Source organism: Pongo pygmaeus, chromosome X (assembly GCF_028885625.2).
Source record: "Pongo pygmaeus isolate AG05252 chromosome X, NHGRI_mPonPyg2-v2.0_pri, whole genome shotgun sequence".
NCBI classification, from domain to species: Eukaryota; Metazoa; Chordata; class Mammalia; order Primates; family Hominidae; genus Pongo; species Pongo pygmaeus.
The window spans coordinates 58,582,350-58,606,501 of NC_072396.2; the positions used below are offsets into that span (position 1 = coordinate 58,582,350).

Consider the following 24,152-nt stretch of genomic DNA (forward strand, 5'->3'; position numbering starts at 1 on the left):
TAAACAATAGAGTTGATACGAAGTTGTATAAGTGGAATGACACGGCATGCTTCCTTTTATAGCTTGCTTTTTTCACTCTGTATTATACTTGAGAGATTCATCCATGTTGTTCATAATAGCTATAAGTAAGTAGATCCTTTGTCTCCATCGACTGTCGTTCTAGCATATGCTTATAGCAAAGTGATTATTGTATGATTATACCACTCCATTCTACAGCAGATGGAGATTAGGATTGCTTCTACTTTTCAATGATTATTGTGAACATTCTTGCACATTTCTAATGGGACACATGTGTAAAAACCTCTCTAGGGTATATATCCAAGAATAGAATCACAGGGCCACAGGGAATGGATATCCTCAGCTTTACTAGATGATGCCAAATTGTTCTCCGTTGTGATTGGGAGAGTTGTCAATCCCACCAGCTGATCCACATGTTCACCTTACTGATCCACATGTTCACCTACACCAAGTATTGCCCGAATTTAAATTTTGCCAGTCTACTGGTGGGCAATACCCAAATTACTATTAAGCTTTAGCAAATTTTCGTGTTAATGAGCCTTTTGGAGTTTCTATTTTGAGGAAGGCCTATTCAAATTTACCTCTTTTAACCCATGTTTGTATTCTATTGTTCATCTGATACTGACTTAATGAGTCTGTTAAATATTTTAAATACTCGTCCATACCTGTGGCCAAAATACTCCCTTGCTCTGTTTGTATTTTCACTTGCTTTGTGCTCTGTTTGTGAAAAGAAGCTATTAATTATAATATAGTCAATTTCATCATTCTTTTCCTGATGGTTAGTGCTTTTTTGTTTTAAGAAATCTTTTCTGTTTTAAGGAACCCTGGACCATGAAAGCATTCTCTATATTTTCTTCTAAAATATGTCTGCTATTGCCCTTCATAGTCAGGTCTTAATCCATCTGCAGTTGATGTTTGTGTATTGTGTTAAGTAGAGTTCCATTTATGTATGTATGTATGTGAGTAAGTGAATATCCAGTTTTCTCAGTGAACCACTTATTGAAAAGTCTGCCTTTTGCCAATTGATTTGCAGTGCCATAAATCAAGTATCTACACATATGTGGGCTAGTTCCTATACTCTCTATTAAGCACTTGTTTGTTTGAAGTACCACACTATCTTAATTACTACAGATCCATAGTCAATTCTGATATTTGGATTAGGCAAATCAATTCTACCTTGTTCTTCAAAAGTGTCTTGGCTACTATTGGTCCATTTCAATTCCATTTAAATTATAAACTAATCATAAAAACTTCAACCAACAGCTAGTTTGGGGTTCTAATTTGGATTGTGCTGATATTTTAGATTTGACTTCTCAATATTGAATGTTCGATTCATGGTTATGGTCTATCTCTTCTTTTAATAAGATCACCTTTAATGTGCCCAAATAATATTTTATATTTTTCCCACAAGGCAACTTTTTTATCCTAGGCATTTCATATTTTGCAAATCATATGTTTGAAATTTTTATTGTCTAAATTTATAGCTCTAAATAGCATACAATTGGCTTTTGTTCGTTAAGATTTTATCCTATAAGCATATAAACTCTTCTATCGATTCTAATAATTTGTCTGTAATACTTTGTAGAATTTTATATACACTGTCATATCATCTGAAAATAGTGCCAGTCTTTCTTCTTCCTTTCCAAATATCTTATTTCTTTTTCTTGCCCTACTGCTGTGTCTGGGACCCCACCCCTACCCCCAGTAAACTATTGCATAGAAGTGGTGATAGTGGACATCCTTACTTGATGTAGCTCTTAAAGAGAAAGCTTTCAGTGATTCTCCATTAAGAATTATGCTTGCTGTAGATGTTGTGTTCTGTAGCAATATGGATCCAATCAGGAGATAGAAAGCACACAGTGATCTAGAAGGGGAAAATTTAATATAAAGAATCATTAAGCGATGATAAAAGATCTTATATAGGATACAAGACAATTCTATGTGGGGTTTTCTGGGGCTGGGAGAGAGTACCAAAGGAAAGACAAGCTTAGAATGAAAGCTTCTCCCCAAGGATGGATTTTATACCTAATTGGAGAAGAACCTACTGGATGGCAGAGAAGTTACACTGGTTTGCCAGTACCTAAGCTGGTCTACAGAGGCAGAACTGGTCTACGGTCACAGAGGAAGCAAGAAGGCACCCTTTGGAGCATGGTAGTGTGGACAAGCCATAGCTGGTGGCTAGTATGTAGTGTGAAGTAGGGATTGGGAGTCCTGTCTCAGTTGGAGGCCTGGAGTAAACAATGCCCCTTGCACAGGATCAGGATGGGGGCTCGGTGTTGAGAGGGCTGCAGTATTGAAAGGACTACATGAACCTGGTCGTGTGTGTGTGTGTGTGTGTGTGTGTGTGTGTGTGTTTGTGGCTGAGAAGCAAGTGAGCAGAGGGAAGCAGTGGGCAGATGACTTGGAGTACAGGATGTCCCTATCAAGAGGGCCACAAGAAGCTGATCATCAGGGCACACCAGGACTGCAGGTTTGCTGAGGGACAGTTGTTCTGGGCCCAGGCCTGGGACAAAGCATCCTGAATGTCCTTACCTCCACACCTCTGAGAGCCAGAAATCATAGAAGTACCCTTCCTTTTTCAATGTCTGTCCCTCCAGAGCCCTCTATTCAGTAAGTGTAACATCGTGCTCTTTGATGCTACTTTAAAGGAGAGATGCTTAAAGAATCCCTCTATTATCAAAGAATATATATTGACTGGTGAATTTGGAGCTAAGAGGTAATAAATAGATAACTGGCTTCATATCTTTTATCAGGTTAGAGGAGTCCATGCTCTCTGTAGTCAGTATGAATAGTACGCACCCTACCTGCCAGGGTTATAGTTGTTGATTGCACAAAGGAGATTATCTACCACCCTGTTTTTGCTCTGGTAAGCCTACGCTTCACCACTGGGTAATATAACCACGTAACAAAACTGCGCTTGTACCTCCTAAAGGTATGCAAACAATACTAATGATTAAAGAAACAGGCCTGGGTATTTCAGGGGTTTTAGTTGACTATTTAGGATTCTTGGTGGGCCCAGTGTTCCCAGACCTGAACTGAGTTTGCTGCAAAACCCAGCCTCTGGCACAAAGGGGTATCAGTAGCTTAGGGCATGGAGCCTGTGAGCCCTACAGTCTAGCCGTACCCAGTATTGGCCTGCTCCACTCACAAGGAGAGCTTTGTTGTGTTGTGAGATTGTGTCTTCCACCATAAATGTGAGTAGCAAATGTTCTCTTCAGGAATAGACTAATTTAGTTTATACCTTAAATGCTGCTCTGTTCTCCTGCACCAGAGTTAAACAGATAAATGGTGCTTGGATTTCATTTCAAGTCATGCCTTAAAGAGCCTTATCCTTGCAGAAGCAGGGCAGTAGATTCCTGAGTTAGTCTCACAAAGTGTATATCTCTAACTATATTGGCAGTGTGAGTGTTTTAGTCACACTTTTCTCAATTTGATTTAGGGCCCAAAATAAGCAAAAATTCATGTGAGAAAATAGCCCATGGTTTTGCCCTTCTTGTGTGAAATCTGAAATTCATTCACTACCAGAAGGAGTCGCTATTTAAGCCTGCCCCATGGGTAGCTGTCACCACTAGGCTTCCAATCAGTCACTCTCACTTGCTAGAAATGGCTTAGAACTAGGTTTTGTGGAAAAACAGACCTCCAATCTGCAGTCACTGAAGGAGAGTGACACAGCTGTGGTGTCTTTCCTTGCAGGAGAAAGGAGAATTGGGAGCCTCCCATGTTGAGCTGGCTGGGAGGAACCCACCAGGGCTCACATCCTCCCACTGACAACCTTAGTGACCCCTGCCTGGTAACCTCTGACCCCACACACAAGAGCAAAATAGGGAAAGAAGAAGTGTGAGTAGCTCAAGGATGCAGTTTTTGTTCACCGTGTCTCTCACCCCAACCTTCCATGCTCTGGCCAAGGATGCGGAGCTAGAGCCAAGATTTGGTAGTTTCTGAAAACTCAAGTAGTTGTTTCTCTGTCTGGTCCAGGTGGAGGATGAGGGTAGGGGTTAGGAGTAATTCTGCGTTTCTGCCAAGGGTAATTCCGTGATTCTGTCACACTTTTGGTGAGCTTGACAATTACTGCACCACGGAAAGCAGCCCAAACACAAATCCCTGCGACCCCTCCAGAAAAGGTAATAAAATTTCCTGGCATGACCAGTGTCTGTTACATTAAGCTCCACTATTCCCTCAAAGTTTGTATGGGTGTAGGGTTTTTCTTTCTCCCGCTGTTTTGTCTTAGTGAAAACACTCTGAACCACATGCAGGGATCACTCGGCCACTACAAGACATCGCCCAGGTTCTGATTCCCTTCCATCTGCAAGCTTGTCATCTTCTGACTGGCTTAGAAGAATTTCTAAAAAGGGAATCACTTGTGCAATGCTCTCCCTGTGGAGGGTATTCTAATCAGCATCTCTGTGGGGCCAGAAGATGGACCAGGGACTGATGGCCTGAGCCTTCTCCAGGAAAATTTCATACTGTTTGCCAGCAGAATGCATCACTAGGAAGTACTGTCTCAGTTATTTGCTCAGTGGGGGACTTTACAGGACCTAAGCCCCTGCCTTCCACGTCTGTAGAACAATCAACCATATTTGTGTCCTGACTATCAGCTTTAACTTCTCAAAAATGTATGTGCTACTTTTCTCTTGCCTTTCATCCATGTGACCTAATGAAGACAGAATATTCACATGTATCTTTACCTTCTGGCCATTCCACTGTCATTCTCACCTCTGCCCTCCTGACTCCAGGGGTGTGGTCCCTAGGCCCTCAAGCAGGAGTCAGACAGTCTCACTTGGGCCTGGGCTTTGACTCTGAGTTCTCCATCAGGTGAACTGTGGACTCAGGCTCAGCTCATCGATCAGGACCTGGTGCAAAATGAGGTCCACCAGCCAGATGGTCACCTTGATCAGAGGAAAAGCTTTTCCCTGCATCTGGATCAGCAGCAGAGTTAATGGTTTTCACATAATTTATCCCACATGTACAGATGCAAGACCACTGCTTCAAAGCCCAGTGGACTCAGATGGTTGGCTTTTCTTCCTGAGCTTCTCCCAAACTCTCAAGGCCCAGGTGGAGGAGAGGTCTTTAGGTCCTGACCACTGGCTGCATTTTGCCTCACTCTGCCCTGCACATGACTTAACTTTTAATTAAAAAAAAAAAAAAAGCACTTCCCCCAAAGGTCTGACAAGCTATGAGACCTTTCAGTGGGAACTTGAAGAATGAGGAGGCGTTGGGAATGACAGTTTACAAACTGTCCACAGGAATTGATTGGAAAATTTTGGTAATAGAATAGTCTAAACCCATGTTTGAGTACTTGATTCATCACATGGTATTTGGAAAAAGTGCTCATCGCTTTTTTATTTTCTCACAAGTGGAAACTAATCCAGAGTGTTCCTTAAATATCAGATTTCTCACCCATAACTCTGCCCACAAGTGGTTCATAGCTGAGTCAAACATGCTCCTATACCATCAAAGTAGAAAGTAGGACCTTTCTTGAGATGCTCTTTACTAATAGTGAAAAAAAAAACATACATTTACACAATGTGAAACAATACTTTGAAAATATGACCCAGAATGTGAAAAAGCAATAGCACACTAAAATAAACAAATAGAAACAAATAAGTCTTGACCATTTTTATTTATTATTGATGTTTAAAGATAAGTTAACTGGCAAATACATCGTCAAAGATTTTGCAGTACTTAGATGTTGCTTTGAGGGTTCTTTGACACAAGACATGTTGCCATTCCTTAAATTTAAAACTAAAAGAAATTGTATGTAATTTATATAATTTATAAAATACAAATTATTTATATTTTATAAGCATAACTCCTTACTAATAATCATAAGCCCTTACCACATTCAAAATGACAATCATTTTCATCACCTAAGGCTTTCTTATGCCCCTTTATGTTGCTTCCCTCCCTACCCATCCCCATCCCATCCCTGTCCCTAGGCAACCACTGATCTACTTTCTCTCACTATAGATTAGTTTGTGCTTTATAGAATTTTATATAAATAGAATTATACACTGTATACTCTTTTTTGTCTTCTTAAAATCAGCATAGTTATTTTCAGATTCACCCATGCTGTTATTTCTATCAATAGTTCATTACTATTTGTCATAGTATAGTATTTCATTGTATGGTAATTTGGATTGTTTCCAGTTTTTCACTAGTACAATTGAAGCTGCTATAAACATTCACGTACAAGTCTTTATGTGGACCTATGCTTTCATTTCTCTTAGATAAAACTCAGGGGCAGTAGTATTGTACGTGTGTGCTTAACGTTTTAAGTTCGGGTTAACGTTGCAGATTGATCTCACCTTGCTGCTTAGAGTCCTGTTGACAGTACAGATTGAATGGATTTGATCTCAGACCATGCTAGTCAGATTAATCAGAGTGGCTGACTAAGTGGCATGTTATTATATCAGTGGGTTAAAGATGATCTCCATATATTGGCCTTTATATTGCCATTATACTTTCTCACAGCAGGCTGAAATCCTGCCAATGCCAAACTCGAATTTTTCACATATGCAATTGCTTTAAATATAGCTCACATAAGCATATGTGTAGCCATTTAGGGCTTGCTTGCCTTGCATGCCCCACAAAACTGCACCAACATCTGCTAGCCATGGTTAAGGCAAACACAGGGGCTATAAAAGACCCCATGCCACGGCTTGCCTCCAGAGCTCTCTGACCCAGAGACTCCCTCTCCTGCTGCTGAGTCATATCGCCCAGACACATAAGGCTCTCTCCTATCCTCCTCTAACCCGGGAGTTACCTTGCCCTCTTCCCCTTCTGGGCAGTGGCCCTCTGCTGCTGCCTCTGGAAGGTCTGATGTGAGAGACTTCCCCTCTCTGGCAACCTGTCAAAGCACCGCCGGAATAAAAAGCTTCTTGGCTGGGCGCGGTGGCTCATGCCTGTAATCTCAGCACTTTGGGAGGCCGAGGCGGGTGGATCACCTGAGGTCAGCTGTTCGAGACCAGCCTGGCCAACAGGGTGAAACCTCGTCTCTACTAAAAAATACAAAAATTAGCCCGCCATTGTGGCGGGCGCCTGTAATCCCAGCTACTTGGGAGGCTGAGGCTGGAGAATCACTTGAACCCAGGAGTCGGAGGTTGCAGTGAGCAGAAGTTGCGCAAATGTATTCCAGCTTGGGCAACAGAGACTCCTTCTCCCTTCCCAAAAAAAAAAAAAAAAAAAAAAAAAAATGTTTTTGAGCGCTACTGCCATCTCGTGGTCATGTCTTCTTCATTGGTCAGCCCAGAAATCTTGGAACTCACCACAAGTGTTGAAGAGGATGGGATTTTCGTGAACAAGAAATTGGCATAGCGTCTACCCAATCAGTAGGACAATCAATTGAGGAATCAGTCCTAGGCAGCCTTAAGTGTTTAGACTCTACATTTAGAATGCCTCTGTAGCAGTTTTGCGCAGCATCGCTCATTGCTGTACTGCAACAATATACTTTTTGCAGTCTCCTTCTATACCTCATTGACCTGGCCCAGAGGTAGTACCAGTAGTTGAGTGAACCCATACCACTAGAACTGGCTTTTGGGGTCTGAGATGCCAAGGTTCTTGGGAAGGAGGTCAGCCCACTTACCTGGGTCCCCCCCTCAGTTGACATTGGACATTGTGCACCTGTGCACCTGAATAGAAAAAGAGGGAGTGCATGCCTCTGGAATAAGGGTGAACCACCCTGGACTGCATAACAAGCTATGGTGGGAAGTGTTCTCTTTGGCTGGGTTGAGGATTTGGGGTAGTCTGAGATGTGAGGATGTCCTCCTTCCTGGAGACAGCTAGGCAAGCAAATGAGCCAATAAGGCAGAGACATCAGGCCAAGGCTGGTCTCCTAAGGGCAGCTGGTGGAGAGGCCTTTGAAAGCAGGTAGCATGCCTCTACTGTTGTTATACTCAATGATGATGTTGCAGTTGTCATCATGCTGTCCCCTCTCCAGAGGGATATTAATATCTCCACCTTTGGGCTGAGCTAGCTAGAGTGTTACTTAAAGTGACTGAAGGCAAAAAAGTTTATATTCCTGCCCCTCCTGGAACTCTACAGGAGGTTGCTGTCAGGTCGAACAGGCATTCCTAACCATGAGGCATGTGCTGACATTGCTGGCAGCAATTTATCACCAGGATGCCACCTGGAGAAGAGGTAAGAGCCCAAACTCTTGGGAGAGACAGTTTGGACAAGAGATCCCTGGAGAGGAGAATAGGTGCTCTCCAGAAGAAAAGGCAGCACAGTGTCACCACGGTAGGGACTGGGGAAACTTAACCTCTGCTTTGCCTGTAGCCACCCAGAAAGTAATAAAAATGGAAAAGACAAAAAGGGAGAGCCAAGAAGGAAGGGTCTGTTCCTCCTCGGAGGAGGAGTCCCATCCTCTTTCTTACCCAAGCCCCAGTCTCTCCTTAAGTACCCAGGCCAAGAACCAAATAAACAAGGGGCTGCTTGGCTCTATAGAATGCATCTGGCAAGGAACAGATTCCACCTAATGGGGAATGAAATTAAACAATTAGGAGCGATAGTACATGATGGAAAAATTGTGTCCCCACTAAAGGAACCTGTATAATTAGAGCAGAATTTGGGAAGAAGCCACACAGAGGCATTGGACCTCTGTTCACATCTTTATTGCTGATGTGTATTTTTGTGGATTAGAAGGCTGCCCACCATTAGACCTCATAATGGCCTGGGAAGACTGTCCAGAGAAAAGGTTAGCCAAGGCTAAACATCTCCTCCACCAGTTGGACATGTTGGAGTGGAGGCAACAAATGAGGTGGGGCAGGATGACTTGACAAGACTGGAGGAGTCTGAATCGAGTCCTGAGTCCACTCAATTATTCCACAGGGGGCGGAGCTCCTGGGAAAATCTTCTTTACTGGGCATGGTGGCTACTGCTAAAACAATTCAAGAGGCCATAGCTGCACTGGATTTAATAGAAACTCATGAAAGACAAACTCAGAGTCAGGTGCTGCCTGCTAACACTATAATACCCTACCTGGCCTAAATCAAAGTTACTATCACCACTCAGGCTGCCCCCTCCTGGGCCAAACAAACCACCTGTGGCCAGGCTCCCATGTATGCATCAACCATGAGATGAAGAAAAGAGGTTATGTTAGACCCTAAGGCACAAGAAGGTCCCAAATTGGATGATCTCTGGTGAATGTTTGGAGCAATTGCAATACTTACTAGGATTAGATTACGACCCCCTCCCACCCCAGCTGGCTTTCCCTTTGGAGGTAACCTTATCTTCCACACCTGTCTCTGATGCCTGCCAAATGGCTAAGAATCTTCTCTCACACAGGGATCCTGCAGTGTCGGAAGGCCCCTTCTGACGGACAGTTGCCCTTTTACCATATTAACTGTGGCTTGGGCACTGACAAACAACACTGGCTAACTCTGTCAGTCAGGGGTGCCCAAATCTCCCTAATGCCAACACACACACATGCTTTAAAAGGAACCCCCTCCCGGCAAGTAGGTTACCTGCTTGGGAGGGGGTTAATTAAAGGAATTAATTAAAGGGATAATTCCCCTCTTAACTATTAAAATTGGCTCAGTTTTGCTAAAAATATGCTTCTGTCCTACTTGCCTCGCCTCCAAGATTATCCATTTCCCCATTATTGGAACAGACCTCCTCAGGCCTCAGATAAACTCATGACATAAGACTAAGGTTTTTACGCTACTGGTGGCACTTCCTGGTGGGAACAAGTTAACCTGCCCCTCCTGGTTCAGGTGGTTCATATACCACAGCAGAAACTGAAGCAGGATACTGAAGGATTATGGCCTGTCACAGGTGACATAGATTAACAAGGAGCACTGACTCCTACTACCTCACCTATCAATTCCCCATATGGCCTGCACTAAGAGACACTACTAATCAGTGGAGACGATAGACCATACAGAGTTCCACAGGGCTGTTTCCTTTATTAGAGCACCTCTATAGGACATTGTTGCCTTAATGGGTGTCATTCAAAACATCAGTGGTAAGTTTATATTAATACAGGGCATCTAAGGCCCCCAGAATTTGAATCTGGAGTTGTAGACTTGGCTAACATGTTCTGTTTAGTAAAAATTTCACAGTTGAGTCAAACACATTTCACTTCCACCTTTGAGAGTCAATAGTACACCTTTACCCACTTGCTTTTGGGGTATTCATTTCCCCTCATCTTCATTGTGATGCTAGCTTTTTGGGGGATACTTAATAGCCCTCCAATTGCACAGTCATTGCCAACAGGACATAGACACCTGCCCCTCAATTTCAGCAGAAACTATGCTTTGGCATTACATTGATGACATCCTCCTCGCAGAACCTGACCAAGACTCTGTTTCACAGTTGATCACAACCCTCAGTAAACCACCTCTCACTGAGAGTGGATTGGCAATTACACCACGTAAGGTATAAGTCTGTAAAATTTGAAGGCTACACTAGGAACTCGGAAGGGTGTTTTTCCACTCCTGCCTGTTCAGACCTCAGAATACTACACTTTCCTCCTGCCTGTTCCCAAGCCAAGGACCGAGGACTACAGGCCAGTACAGGACTTGTGCTTGGTTAATCAAGCTACAGTGACTTTATATCCAACAGTGCCTAACCGTACATGTTTTTAGGGTTGCTGTCAGCTGAGGACAGCTGGTTCACCTGCTTGGACCTGAAAGACTCTTTCTTTAGCATCAGACTAGCCCCTGAGAGCCAGAAACTGTTTGTCTTTCAGTGGGAAGATCCGGGGTCAGGTGTCACCACTCAGTACACTTGAACCCGGCTTCCCCAAAGGTTCAAGAACTCCCCTACCATCTTCGAGGAAGCATTGTTTCGGGACTTCCAGAAGTTTCCTGCCAGAGACCCAGGGTGCATGTTGCTCCAGTACATCGAGGACCTTCTGCTAGGACACCCCACAGCAGTCGGGTTTGCCAAGGGAATGGATGCCCTACTTCGGCACCTGGAGGACTGTGGGTATAATGTGTCCAAGAAGAAAGCCTAGATCTGCTGACAGCAGGTACATCACCTGGGATTTACTATCTGACAGGGGGAGCACAGCCTGAGTTATCCGGTCTTGGTCTTGCCTCCTAAGTTTCAGGCGCTGCAGGTTTTACACGGGTGTGGTGGATCCAGGCCGGGATTCCTTCTACCTTCACAGCAGTGAGAGTGGTCAGGATGATGGGCTGGGGTCCTTCCCACCGTGCATGCAAAGGGGCTATGTTTCAGTCCTTGATCCACACTCGGTCACCTTTCCAAAACTTTGCGGTCGGTAGGCAGCATGCAGTTTCCATGTGATCCTCAATACCTTTGCTGTTTTCTGTACCAAGTCAGCCACAAACTGAGCCGATTCGTAAGGGCAGTCTAAATCTAGGAATAAGATCTCTACGCTTTGACAGGACAGAAATAGTGTTCAGACTATTTCCAATCTGATAAAAGACAAGCTCCTCATGCTTAAACTGCCCACATCAGTAAAGAACCCCCAACATTCATTAGGAATGATAGCACAATGCATTCCTCACCTCCAATATTTGCTGACCCTTGCTGAATTGTCTATTGAGACACCTGTAAAGCTTCCCTTTTTCAGTAGGGACCTGAACAACTACAGGCACTGGGTGAGCTACAGGAGGCTAGTACTTTGGCTCTCCCTCTAGTGCTCCCAAGGACAAGACTTGCAATTATAAGTTTCCATTGCTCCAAAATTTGCTTCCTGGAGCCTCTGGAACAAATGGACAAGTAAATGCCTACCCATGGGCTTTTGGTGTAAGTAGCTCTCAGCCTCAGCCTAAAGTATTCACTAGACAGACACCCACTGGCAGCATACGGGGCACTTATCAAAACTGAAGCCCTGGTGGGGCAGAGAAAATTACCCTGTGGACCGAGATTCCTATTATGCCCTGGGTAATGGGCAGAGCTGCCCGTAAAATTGGATCAGCAACAGAAGCTTCTTTATTAAAATGAAAATGGTATCTACAGGATTGAACTACACCTGGCCCTCCTGGAGTGTCACTACTGTGTGAGGAAATGGCCACATACTCTGTCAATGAGGTTAACTTGCCAAAACCCCTGGAAATGCCCCTGGCTCTTGCTCATTGGGGAATGGAGGGAGGACGGCCAGCACTCTCACAACAAGAAAATTAATGTTTTTCTTTACCAATGGAGTGAGCACAGGGTATAAGGGAGTCAGATAAAGGACAGCAACAGCCTACTACCCTTATTCAAATACTCCAACTTCCATATGGGGACGGGCCAAAGTGCCCAATGGGCCAGGCTGTGTGCAACATCCCTAGAAATAAAGAAGGCCTTCGACAAACATTTTATTAAGCTTCACATTTTTGGCAACTCCTGGTCAGTGGCTAATGGGCTATTGGGTTGGGACTTGGACAAAATCAGGGCTGGAACATACAAGGCTGACACATTTGGGGTAAGGAGATGTGGGGGAAAATATCAGCACATTGGCCTCCACTCTGCGCATCTTTGTACAACATACCTCAGCTCACAGCAAACAATACAACCTGGAAGCTGACAAACTAGCTAAACTACCAAAGTAGTTAATCCTTTTGAAAAGAAGGGAGACAGCAGAACTTTGGTAAGAGCTACCCTACACCCTACACAGGAGAGGTCAGGGCATTTGGGCATCATGAGACCATGAAAATCAATCTGTTAATGAGAAATAGACCCAGCAGAGAGACATTTACACGAAGCAGATAGACCATAAATCTGGAGACTTGGACCTACTGCACAGGAGGAGAAGGGCTATATTAGAGCTGGCAAATCCAGTCAATTTCATTGGGCCTCTCTCTGAAGCAGCAGGAACTATTACATATGCCACAACAATGTAGTAATTCCTACACAGGCTTACTCTTGGCTTACCCACGAAAGGCACCAAGCTCTGCTAATGTTATTGAGGAACTGATAAAATAGTTTGTATGGCCTTTGGGAGTACAAAAGTTACACAAAGTTATCCAGTCAGATCAAGACTCTCACTTCTCTGCAAAGAAGATTCAACCGTAGGCGTTACCAAAGAACACTGGTTGGATTTCTCATTTATTCTCTGGTCCTACAGTAGTAGGTGTCACAGAATGACACAATGGGCTTTTTAAAACAAGGGATATTGAAAGAACATGCAGGACAATAGCATTCCCAGTAGCCAAAAATACTGCCCATAGTCATGCTTACATTAAATCCATACCTCTCTGGCATAACTACACTATATTTTAATTCACAGCAAATGAGGAGACCACCAACAGAGATGCTGCAACCTCTGGTGATGTATGTACCCACTGGACACAACGTGATTTACCAGTATTCACAAACATGGGGGCCCCGAAGTGACAGCCCACAGCAAAGGAACTTGGCTCTTTCACCTCTTCCTTCTTCCTTATAGAAAATCCAGAGTCTGGTCATTTCTTTTCCCCTCAATCCTGAAAAGGATCTGGCATGGACCACTCATTCTGGGTGCATTCTCAGTCTTAGTCTGTTCATTACCCAGAATAAACCTAGTAAACCACCCACCACTATCTGGAGAGGGAAGCATCCTCATTTTCTGCCCATGTACTTTGCTTCACTAAGGGCACTATGGAACAAACCTTGACCTGCTCTGGACACCCAGGAGATTGAACCAACAACCCTTGTATCCGGTAACACCATTTGGGTGACTCCCAGAGGACAATCAGATTCCCTACTGCTGGCTGCAAATGACCTCCAACATTTATGCCTATGCTGATGTTCCGCCCTTCCTTACCTGAGAAAGTTCCTACCCTTATCAATGTCAATTATACCTCAATTGGTGGATCACCCTATCCCTGGTAATCCACACCCTACTGCTGTCAGAGTATGTATGGAAACAGCATGCCACATACACACCACAGGGAGACCCAACATAGGTCAGAGTGGGAACAAAGGGAACCATGCTCCCATTTCACTGGGTCAGTCCACAGACATCAGCACTGAGGTTAGGACTTCTCCTTCTCTCTCTACTACCACTTAGTAACATCCTTCCAGCTAAGTCAGATTGTACAATTTCACTTGTGACTCATAGATGCCTTCTAAGCTCTGTGGGCTGCCTTTTCCTTCACATCAGATGAAACCCACTATTATTAACTCATGTGCCATTAAACAAATGGAGCAATGGACCACTATCTATGGAGCCTCATTTAAGGAATGCCCAGAGATAGTATGCACCAAATATTACAACCAGGATGCTTGTGATTGGTGTTGTTATTAATGCTATAATCCAGATACAATACCCACAAGCCTTACGGGATTGCATAGATAAAACGATAGCTTTTTCTTATCCCTGGAATTATAATAAGTGCAATCGACACCCACAGTGTATACCTTTACAATTATTGGCTTCTAAGGCAATGCATACTACACGACATTACCTGGGCCAAGACATTTCTTAAAAAAAAAAAATCACACACACACACACACACACACACACACACACACACACACTACAACCAGCTTGGGAATCCTTCCCTAACCTAATTTCAATATACTAACTGCAAGTTTTACATAACACTCAATGGAAGTGAACTCTACAGCAATTGCAATGCTGGCTACCCACAGTGAACAAATCATAGCTTGTGGCGTCACAGCACAGGCAGTTCTTACAAAAAACATATTTGATCTCAGGGAGAAATCTAACTACTGTTTGCATGGGAGTTTCTCCACCCACACTGATAACTCTTTGCTTATAGCTATTGTGAAATTTGTCCAAAACCACAGTTATTAAAAACTTAGAAAATGTTTGAGGGCAGTTGTTGCCCAATGTTACTTTTCTGAGGGCTCCTTAAAAATCCATACACACTCCAAACCTACAGAAGATATAAACGATAATGAGAAGACATGTAATGAAACTAACTTAGGAGGAATGTTTTCATCTTCATTAAAACATTTTTATGCCTTGTCATTTATTTTTCAACTTTTATTTTAGATTCAGTCGGCACATGTGCAGGTTTGTTACCTGGGTATATTGCATGATGCTGAGGTTTGGGATACAAATGATCCCATCACCCAGGTATTGAGCATAGTACCCAACAGTTTGTTTTTCAACCCTTGCTCCCCCTCCCCCAGTCCCCCTCTAGTCATCTCCAGTGTCTCAGTAGACACTTTATGTCCATGAGTACTTGGGAGGAAATTTATTGGTGTAGTCACACTGCCACCTCCCAAGGGGCCACTCCTGAGGTTATTAAAGGTATACAAACCTCTTCCCTATGAAAGTTTCCCCTAAAATGGAGTCCATAAAGCATTTGGTCCCCCACTGAAACACAATAATGTTGCAATACAATGGAACATAAGAGGGACCTATGTCTTGATACAACTGATATCTTTTTTTTTCTTTTGAGACAGAGTCTGGATCTGTCGCCCAGGCTGGAGTGCAGTAACGCGATCTCGGCTCACTGAAACCTCTGCCTCCTGGGTTCAAGTGATTCTCCTGCCTCAGCCTCCCAAGTAGCTGGGACTACAGGAGCATGCGACCACACCCGGGTAATCTTTTTTTTTTTTTCGTATTTTTAGTAGAGACGGGGTTTCACCATATTGGCCAGGCTGGTATGGAACTCCTGACCTCGTGATCTGCCCACTTCGGCCTCCCAAAGTGCTGGGATTTCAGGCATGAGCCACCGTGCCCGGCCGATATCTATTTAAAAAAAAAAATACTTGGTTCACCTGTTTTGTTCACTCATATGCGAGTGCCTCATAATTCAGGATCTAATTTGGTGTGTGGCTAGACTAACAACGTTCTTCTTGGACTGCCAATAACACCTGCAAAACCTATCCCACACTCATGGGAACACATCAATGCTATTTACTATTTGCAATCAGCAGGAAACTCAAGCACAATGCACAACAGTCACAGCAAGGAGGAACATACAATTGCCGACTACACCAAACGTGCCTATAGCCTTAGCCACAGCAACATATAAAATGGTAAATCTAACCTAATGCAGGGCTTGCTTCTGCCAACCTGATTTTAGAAAATATAGTGTAATACTTCTTCCCTGGCAATGCTGCATCATATACCTCACTTATTTAGATGAGCCGATTCCCCTAACCATTGACATTCAACAACCTTATCCAGAGGCTTATCTCACGTAAATGTATAGACAATGGTAGGCTGAACCCACAACAAATTTAGTTTACCCAGGTGCTGAATGCAAGGTGGATAACACAAGCTTGTTTGACTATACCACTTTCTGCTCCTATTAACACAACCTGGAACTTCTGGAACTTCATGAAGCCATGTGAACTTCCCTTCAGTGGAACACAGAGAATTCAGGCAGCAGAGGGAGCCTGGTGGTCCTGTAAAGGAATCAAATGGCTTCCCTATCATAATCTTCTCCTCATCCAACCCTGAAGGATATTTCCTGCACTTGGGATTGGTGCAAAATTCCAGTAGAATTTTATTCAACAGTGGAACCCCCTCCCCCAAGTACTTGCCGCCACCAAACCACACTAGCTGCGACTCCCCAATGTCACAAGTGAGTTTTCCAAATAGTTCCTCATGGTACTAACTTCCCTAGGATCACTAATTTTGGAGGCAGTAGGAATAGCATATGTGTGGAACAGCACACCACAATTAAGAGAAACACATAGCCATGTTGCAGGAATTACCCACAGAAATTAGATAAACAGCCCAAGGACCGAAACTCTTTGCTGAATCTCACTGTACTTTAGGGGCCATGGTGTGAGATAACTGCATAGCCCTAGGTCAGGCTGCTGGAGGGGTCGCAGGGCACAGGGGCTGTGTGCTTGCTAAAATTATCTTGCTGCATGTGCGTAGATAACACCAAGTTTTACAGATAGCTGGGGTCATGTACCAAAGGGGATATAAATGCCACTCTATTGACTAAATGGATTTGTCAAAACAAAATTGTCTCCTTTCAAATTTATTCTACTGGCTGCCCAAGTGGGCAGACTGGCTGAGAACTGGCTTTAAAATCCTAATTTGTAGCCTTATAGCATTCTGGGTCTTGAGGATGCTTCATCGCTGGCTCCCAACTGAGACTCCATGAAATAGCATACAACTTAGATTGTAAAACAACATGGGGCCAAGGCATGGACTGTTAAATAAGTGGGTTAATATCTTTAGATAGTGCCTTGTATCTTGTTCCCTATATTCAGAGATGGCTAAGACCATTAGCTCAAAGCTCATTGGAACTAAAATCAAATGTTTACACACCCAATTGCTTTAAATATGGCCCCCAATAAGCACATTTTTGGCCCTTTAGAACCCACCCACATTGCACCCTCTGTAAAACTAGACTCAACATCTGCTACCCATAGATAGAACATACTCTGGGGCTGGACAAAAGCCCCAAGCCTCTGATGCCCATGGGAACTCTCTGACACAGAGACTCCACACCTGGCTGCTTAGTAACATCCCATAGACACATAAGCCTCCTGTCCAATTCTTCTGTCCCTTGGAAGTTGCCTTGAACTCTTCCTCTTCTGGGTGGTGGCCTCTTGCTGCTGCCTCTGGAAGGTCTCCTGCTGTGAGGGAAGTTCCACTCTCCTGAAACCTTTCAAAGGGCCACCCAAATAAAGCACGTTGTGTGCTACTGCCATCTCATGGTCATGACTTTTTCCTTGCTCAGCCCTGATATCCAGAAAATCACCACACATACTTAATGGCAAACTTTGTCAGAAGCCAAGATAGTGGAGAAACAATGGTCAGATATTGTTGAGATAATTGTCCATGGCCTTTCTACATTTATTGTAACAGCTTTTGTCTCTAACTGTAGTTTGAAGAATACTTGTATGTCAACATTTGACTGGCTGCTCCTCATTTCTCCTGTGGGATTTGGGGCAGGGGGCAAGGGGAACTAATGCAAACATGAACCAAAACAAACTCTGACCCAAGAATCTCATATATTCTTCCAACATCTGTGAAACTGAGGTATGCTAGTTTGTGAGCTTACAAGTAGGGTACAGTCTCAAACTCTTCACATTTCTTGCCAATTTTGGTAATGAAGATGAAACATAGCGTTCTGGAAAGTGATAAAACAAGGGTGCTTCACTGGCCTGGTTAGGGGATATGAGAAGACTCCTCGGGATTGGAGAGCAAATGCTTTTTCCCAAATGGATTGGCACTAAGTGCATTAAGGGCCCTTCCCCGCTCACTCTCCTACCTATTAATGAAGCTGAGGGGCAGGATGCAGAATTAAACCAAGCTGTTTGAATCATGGTTTGGTTGTTGTTCACTCTCCTGTGGGTGGGAGGAAGAAGGGATGATGTCATGGTGCTGAGTCAATGACTTGCCAAACCTGAATAAGTGGTGTCAGCAGTGAAGATATAGAGTTTTCAGTGGAACAAAACCATCTGAAGTTTGTTTGGTTGAACCACACTGCTGGCTACTGTAAACCAAATGCAAACATGCCTTGCTTACTAGTATAGACAGAGTTTTCTCTCTCTCTCTCTCTGCATTTCCTAACTCCTGGTTCTCTTCCTTTTCTCACTTCAGGTGCTATAAGAAGAAAGACAATTAGTGGTGAGCCAGAAGTCTCTCTGTCCTCAAGACAGACTAAAAGGCATATGCATGGTAGGGTACTTCAGGAAAGGGAGGTACTCACATGTTCACAGAACTGTTAGATATAAGCTCCCATGACACTATCTTGTCTGATTTTCTGGGTAGTGGAGGGAAGGGGTAATAGATATGAGGTAGATGAAAGCACCAAGACTGTGGAGCAGAGCTGCTGGGGAAATCAAGGGACAGAATGGAAGACTACCTGAGCCGTTACAGTTCTGCACAAATATAGGTACACAGGAGAGGATTTAGCATACAAGCTGGGGCAAAGAGCCAGAGGGATTACAAAAAAGGCTTACAGTCCTCCCCCACTGCCTCATCCCAAGACTCCCCTGCAATCCCTACATTCTGGCCTGGACATAGGGAAATCTCCTAACAGCTCTTGCTGTAACCCCTGAAATTCCTGTAGTGAACTCTAGGTCTGAGTTCATTTAAGGGAAAAAAGTCCAGAAAAGCAATTGTTGGGGTTTGGGCATGGTTCACAGTGGGGTTTGGAAGCCAATATGACTTTGTATGGGGGCGCCCTTGGGAAAGTTGAATAAACTGTTCTTGTTGCTTCTACCTATAAATGGCAGGACTTGATGGGTCATATGCTGGTAATTTCTCATTCTACAGGTCTCATATAAAGTCATCCCCATTGCAGAGAGACAGAGGTAGAGGGAAGTGTTAGTGGAACAAACTCCAACGAGATTTGTCACCAGTGGTTGGCTCAGGATTTAGCATTAGTGTCTCTACCTTCTAATGTTCAACATTTTCACTATATAAATAATAATTGTGTCAGCTGGCCGGCTAGAAGTCTCAGTCTCAAGGGTCCTCAATGCAGTGTTATTACTTATCTGTCAGCAAGGGTGGCTGATTTATGCTCCCAAATACAGGGGCCTGCTTGCCAAGTAATCTCTTGGGACTAAGTAGGCAAATTCACAACATTAGATCCCTCTAACAGGAAAAATTTGATGTCTCTTCATACAACCTGCCACCGAAAAAGAGGCTCAGAACCTCAATCAACTCCTTGGATATTACATACAGGACAAATCTGTGTAACTGATGATTTTGCCGATGGGGGCAGCTGGCAAGGGTAAGCAGTCAACACCCAGAGAGATCCCTCGGGGAACTGGACTTGTTGCCTCCCTGATATGGCTACAGGGTACATCCCTTTTGAAAAGCAGCTAATGGCTTGCAATTTGGATTCTGTCAAAACTGAACAATTGATTCATGGAGAATTTTTTACCATCTGGCTCGATATTTCCATCTTTGAGTTGGTCAACTCAGACTCAATGACTAGCAGATAGGAAGGGGTCAATAAGCTTGGCTTATGAAATGGAAACAGTAAAATCAAGTACAGTCATCTGATCCCACAGACATTTCTTTTTTATTTTATTATATTTATTTTCTGCATATTTGGGAAATATTTTATGTCAAGATGTCCCAGAAGGCAACATTTTAAAATTGGGCAATCAATAATACAAAATTTCAGATAAACTTGCCTTTCAAAATAAATCAGACCCTTGAAACAGAAGAAGCACCCAAGGGTTTCTTTTTTTTCTTTTACAAAACAGTTAACTCCACTTTGCAAAATGCGTACAAAAATACAATATATTAAAAAGACTACCCCAACATAATACCCAACAGCAGCTTATAAAACCAAGCTATTCATGTAAGACATTAGTAACCTACACCTGGTCTGTTCTCCCTCCATAGACAGTTCCAGAAGTCAGTTGGTTCCTGTAAACTACCATGCTCCTGAAGGGTAGAGAGGCTATTTCAAAACATCCTCTGGGATTCTCTGAGGCCACGAAGCAACCTCAGAAAGAAACCATTATGGAAAATAGATCTGAATGTAGCAGCTGGTTTTCCAGAGCCACAGATAGTACTTATCACCCCCTATCCCTTTCCAAATTCAGGACCATCAAGCACCTGCTATTTTGGGCAGAGTTCTGGAGGGGCTTGTCCTTTTTCCAGGACAGGGTTAGGGGTTCCTGAGGTTACCCACATGACAACTGCTGGGCTGGATGTCTTTCCCAGAATGGAGGCTGCACCTGGATTCTCCTTGGACATGCAGAGTCCATCTGGGGCAAAAATCCATCATGGTTGGCTAAGCAGAGCTTCTGCAGGCTCCTTTAAAACATACCAGGAAGCAAGTCCACCTTCTGGAAAAGAAATATGACTCATGGCAGGCTGGTAGGGAGCCAAGTATGCTGCAGACCCCACAGGTTCCTTGGAGATGCACAAGGTGGACGTGTTTGCATGGTTCTGGTAGAATTTCACACTCATCAGTAAAAGATTGAGACGAGAGCTTCATGGAAAAGAGGAAGTGGTACAGTTCTCCCTTCAGAGGTGCCTTACATCTGCCTTGAGAAGAGATTATAAGATGAGTGGCCTCAAGTGCCACTTGGACAGGGAACAAGTTCAGGAGCCAGGACTCCAAGATTTCCTCAGGCCCCAGGCTAGGATCCCCACTTCCCTGTAACTTGGGGAAATATTTCTAACCTGTGGGAAAGGATGCTGTAAAGCCCATTGCACAACAAAGGCAAAATGAAACAAAAGTCTCTCATGAGGATAGAAAGGTCCCTTCATCAGAGAAGGCCCAGAGAGTTCTGAGACAACGAACCTGGAGTGCAAGCTCTTTAAATGTTCTCAGGGTCTCAGCATTGAAACTGGAAGGAGAGGTGTCAGCTAATATCACAATGTATACGTTAAAGGTTTCCAACTCCTCAGATACTGTAAAGTGTCTGACAGTGAAGCAATGGTCATGTTGATCAAATCTTCAAGCTTGTCATCACCCTAGACAGCTTATGTGTCTCCTGGAAAAAAAAGCCACAGGGAGAGCGCTGTCCAGGCCCAGCTGTCCTTGCATGACTCCAGAGATAACAGGGAGCATTCTTGCATCACCCCAGAGATACCAGGGAGCATTCTTTCCTAGCCTAAGGCTCACGCAGAGTGTGAGATTTCATGCAGACTGGAGCCCCCGACAACATACACCAACCTGTTGCATAGTATCTGTCAGCCTTTTCTTCGGAGCTAGTGAGGTAAACAGACCCCAAATCTCCTCAGTCAGCTACCTGCTGAGAAGCCAAAGGCGCCAGAGAAGACACAGCATGAGTCAGGAGAGAAAAAGCTGGGTTTCAAGGTTTCCAAGAATGCAAGCCCTTATACTGTGTGTACCGGCTGCAATGCATTCTGGGACCTACTGCAGAGACTGTCCCGTCATAACCAAAATGTGAAAATTACTAAAGGGGAGGGGGAGGTCAAAAAATAAACTTGTGTCTTTGTAAGATGGAACAGTCAGGCTTTTTGGTCAGTTAGTAGCCACTGAGGTACGCAATTCATTTCTGCAATTGCTGTTGCTGGCCTCCGAGCTGCCTTTTCTCCATAGACATCTTTTTCTCGGTTCACGCCAGGTCTTGCAAGTATCCCAAGGCCTTGCTTAGGATCACTACCGTGGGGACCTTAGAGCAGCTGGCCAAGGTGGGTAGCTGGTCCCTCAGGGCCAAGAACTGAGAACGCGCAGCTCATTCCACCTCTTGTGCTGCAGGAAGTTGTGGCCCTTCCTCTTGGTCACATCCTCAGTGTCAGAACTGGCAGCACTGGGCAGCCTTGCTTTCTATAGGTGAGGGGCTCACAATCCCCTCATCCTCCTCATCTTCTGTTTCCCCTGGAGGATCTCCCTCCAGAGCCTCTTCTTGGAGACCCCTCTCTGGAGCCTCTTCTTGGAGACCCCTCTCTGGAGCCTCTTCTTGGGAGCAGCTTTCTGGAGAAATATGGGCAGCGCAGTTGTGTTGTTGCTGGTGGATGGAGGTGTGGAAGTGTTTCATGCAGGTGTTCAGACTGTCGACCGGAACCATGATGGTGATCAACTTCTGTATACCCAGTCTGCCTCTTCTCTACTGTCACAAGGTCAATTTCCTCACCCTCTGAGTTGTTTGGGCTCTCAAACCTGGAGCAGGCCTGAATCTTGGCCTTGCCCAGAGTCCAGGGAGCAGTGGGCGCTGGGTTGCCGTCTTCGAGGCTGGGAGGGCAGTCTGGGGAGGAGGGCACCTTGGGCGGGTTCCCCCAGGGCTCGCCAGTGGCGAACCAGTCGCTCCCCTCTCTCTACAGCTGTTCCCAGGCCATATAGCTGCTCCACATGCAGTCACGATGGACAATGGATGCATGGTTCCTACCCCAAGCTCTCGAGTGGCCCCGAGATTCCGTCTCATCCCCGGCGCACTCTCCGGATCACGGCTCTGTGCGATCAATCCCAGGGTCTGGGTCCCTGGCGCTGGGATCCTAGTCTCAGGGCGGAAATGCGGAGGTGGGTTGGTGGGTGGGCGATGGCATCAACTCGAATTTCTTCTGCATCTCTGCTTTATATGTAAGAGTGGCAACTATCTCTCTGGGGGAAACTTAACCTTTTACTCTCCTGCTTGAAACAACACTACTAGTTCAATTGGACCCTGTTTACAGAGGTTTCCCTAAATATCTGGGCTTGCCTCAGTGAAGGATCGGCTAAGCTGAAAACTGATGGTGTTCACTGGCTCCTGTGTCTGTTCAGCCTCTGAACCAGCTATGCAGAAATAAAAAGAGGACTTGGTTTCTCTGCTCAATGGTCAGAACTCAATTCTTGGGACACTACCAATGGTCCAGCCTTTTGGTATGCAACTTGGAAAACTAGTCTGGCAGATTAAAGACTCTTCTTTGGGACCGCATGTGGAAACAAATCTTGACTACTTATTGAACTGCCTGGATTCCTCATATACAGACCCATGGCAAGGGCTCATTCTCTGATAAGACTAACTAATCAAGGGGATGATTGAGCCTGACTTTATATATCTAATGCAGAATCTCCTGCTGCATGCCAGATCTGTGACTCCTGACAAAAGCTGACACATGTGTTTCATGGCGTGGAGATGTCATTACATAAGTTGTGGCAACCTCTCAACTCTGATTGATCTGACTGTTGACTCTCCTCTTGGGGCTTTTGAATATGCCTCACAACTGTTGAGCTTTTTTCAGATTACAATGTTGCTATTCCAGTCTGATCAAGCACACCATTGTGCCCCTTAAAAATAATTCATGCTATGTTTTTGCATTAGAGAATATTTTTATTCTGCCAATGGTGTATTTTATTGCAAAAGCCACTCAGTAATGACCTAATAATAAAGATGGACCATCGATGAGTCTTACTGTCCATGGGCATCTAATATTACTGAGCAATAGCATGGTGGCCTTCTCATAATTGATTCAAAAATATCACTGACTCTACTTTGCTCACCATCTCTTGGTCCACACACATTAGTAAGGCAGTTTGTTTACTGAATGTTGCTGTTCTTAGAAAAGGATCATCTCCTCTAGACTGCTTCCTGGGTAGGGACCAGGATGAAAGGAATACAGAGACTTTATTGGAAAATTTAGGATTCCTTCCAGATCTGTTCATTCCAAGTCCGGATGTTTCTTTCTTTCCTCTAACAGCAGCCCCAGGCCAGCCTGATTGGTATACACTGTAGGGCTGACCAAAACTGGGAATAGGAGATTCAAACTTGCTGGTTGAAGTTTTAAAATTTTTATAAAATACATTTTATTTTGTTTTAAATTGATGTATAATTGTACATATTAATGGGATACAGTGTGATGTTTTGATACATATATATTGTGTAATGATCAAATCAGCATAATT

The 24,152-nt window shown here is 44.2% G+C and overlaps 1 pseudogene; it reads right to left on the minus strand.

The window, feature by feature from the left end:
• Positions 1 to 21,798: 21,798 nt before the first annotated feature.
• On the minus strand, positions 21,799 to 22,837 carry LOC129025358 (protein L-Myc-like; annotated as a pseudogene).
• Positions 22,838 to 24,152: the final 1,315 nt, after the last annotated feature.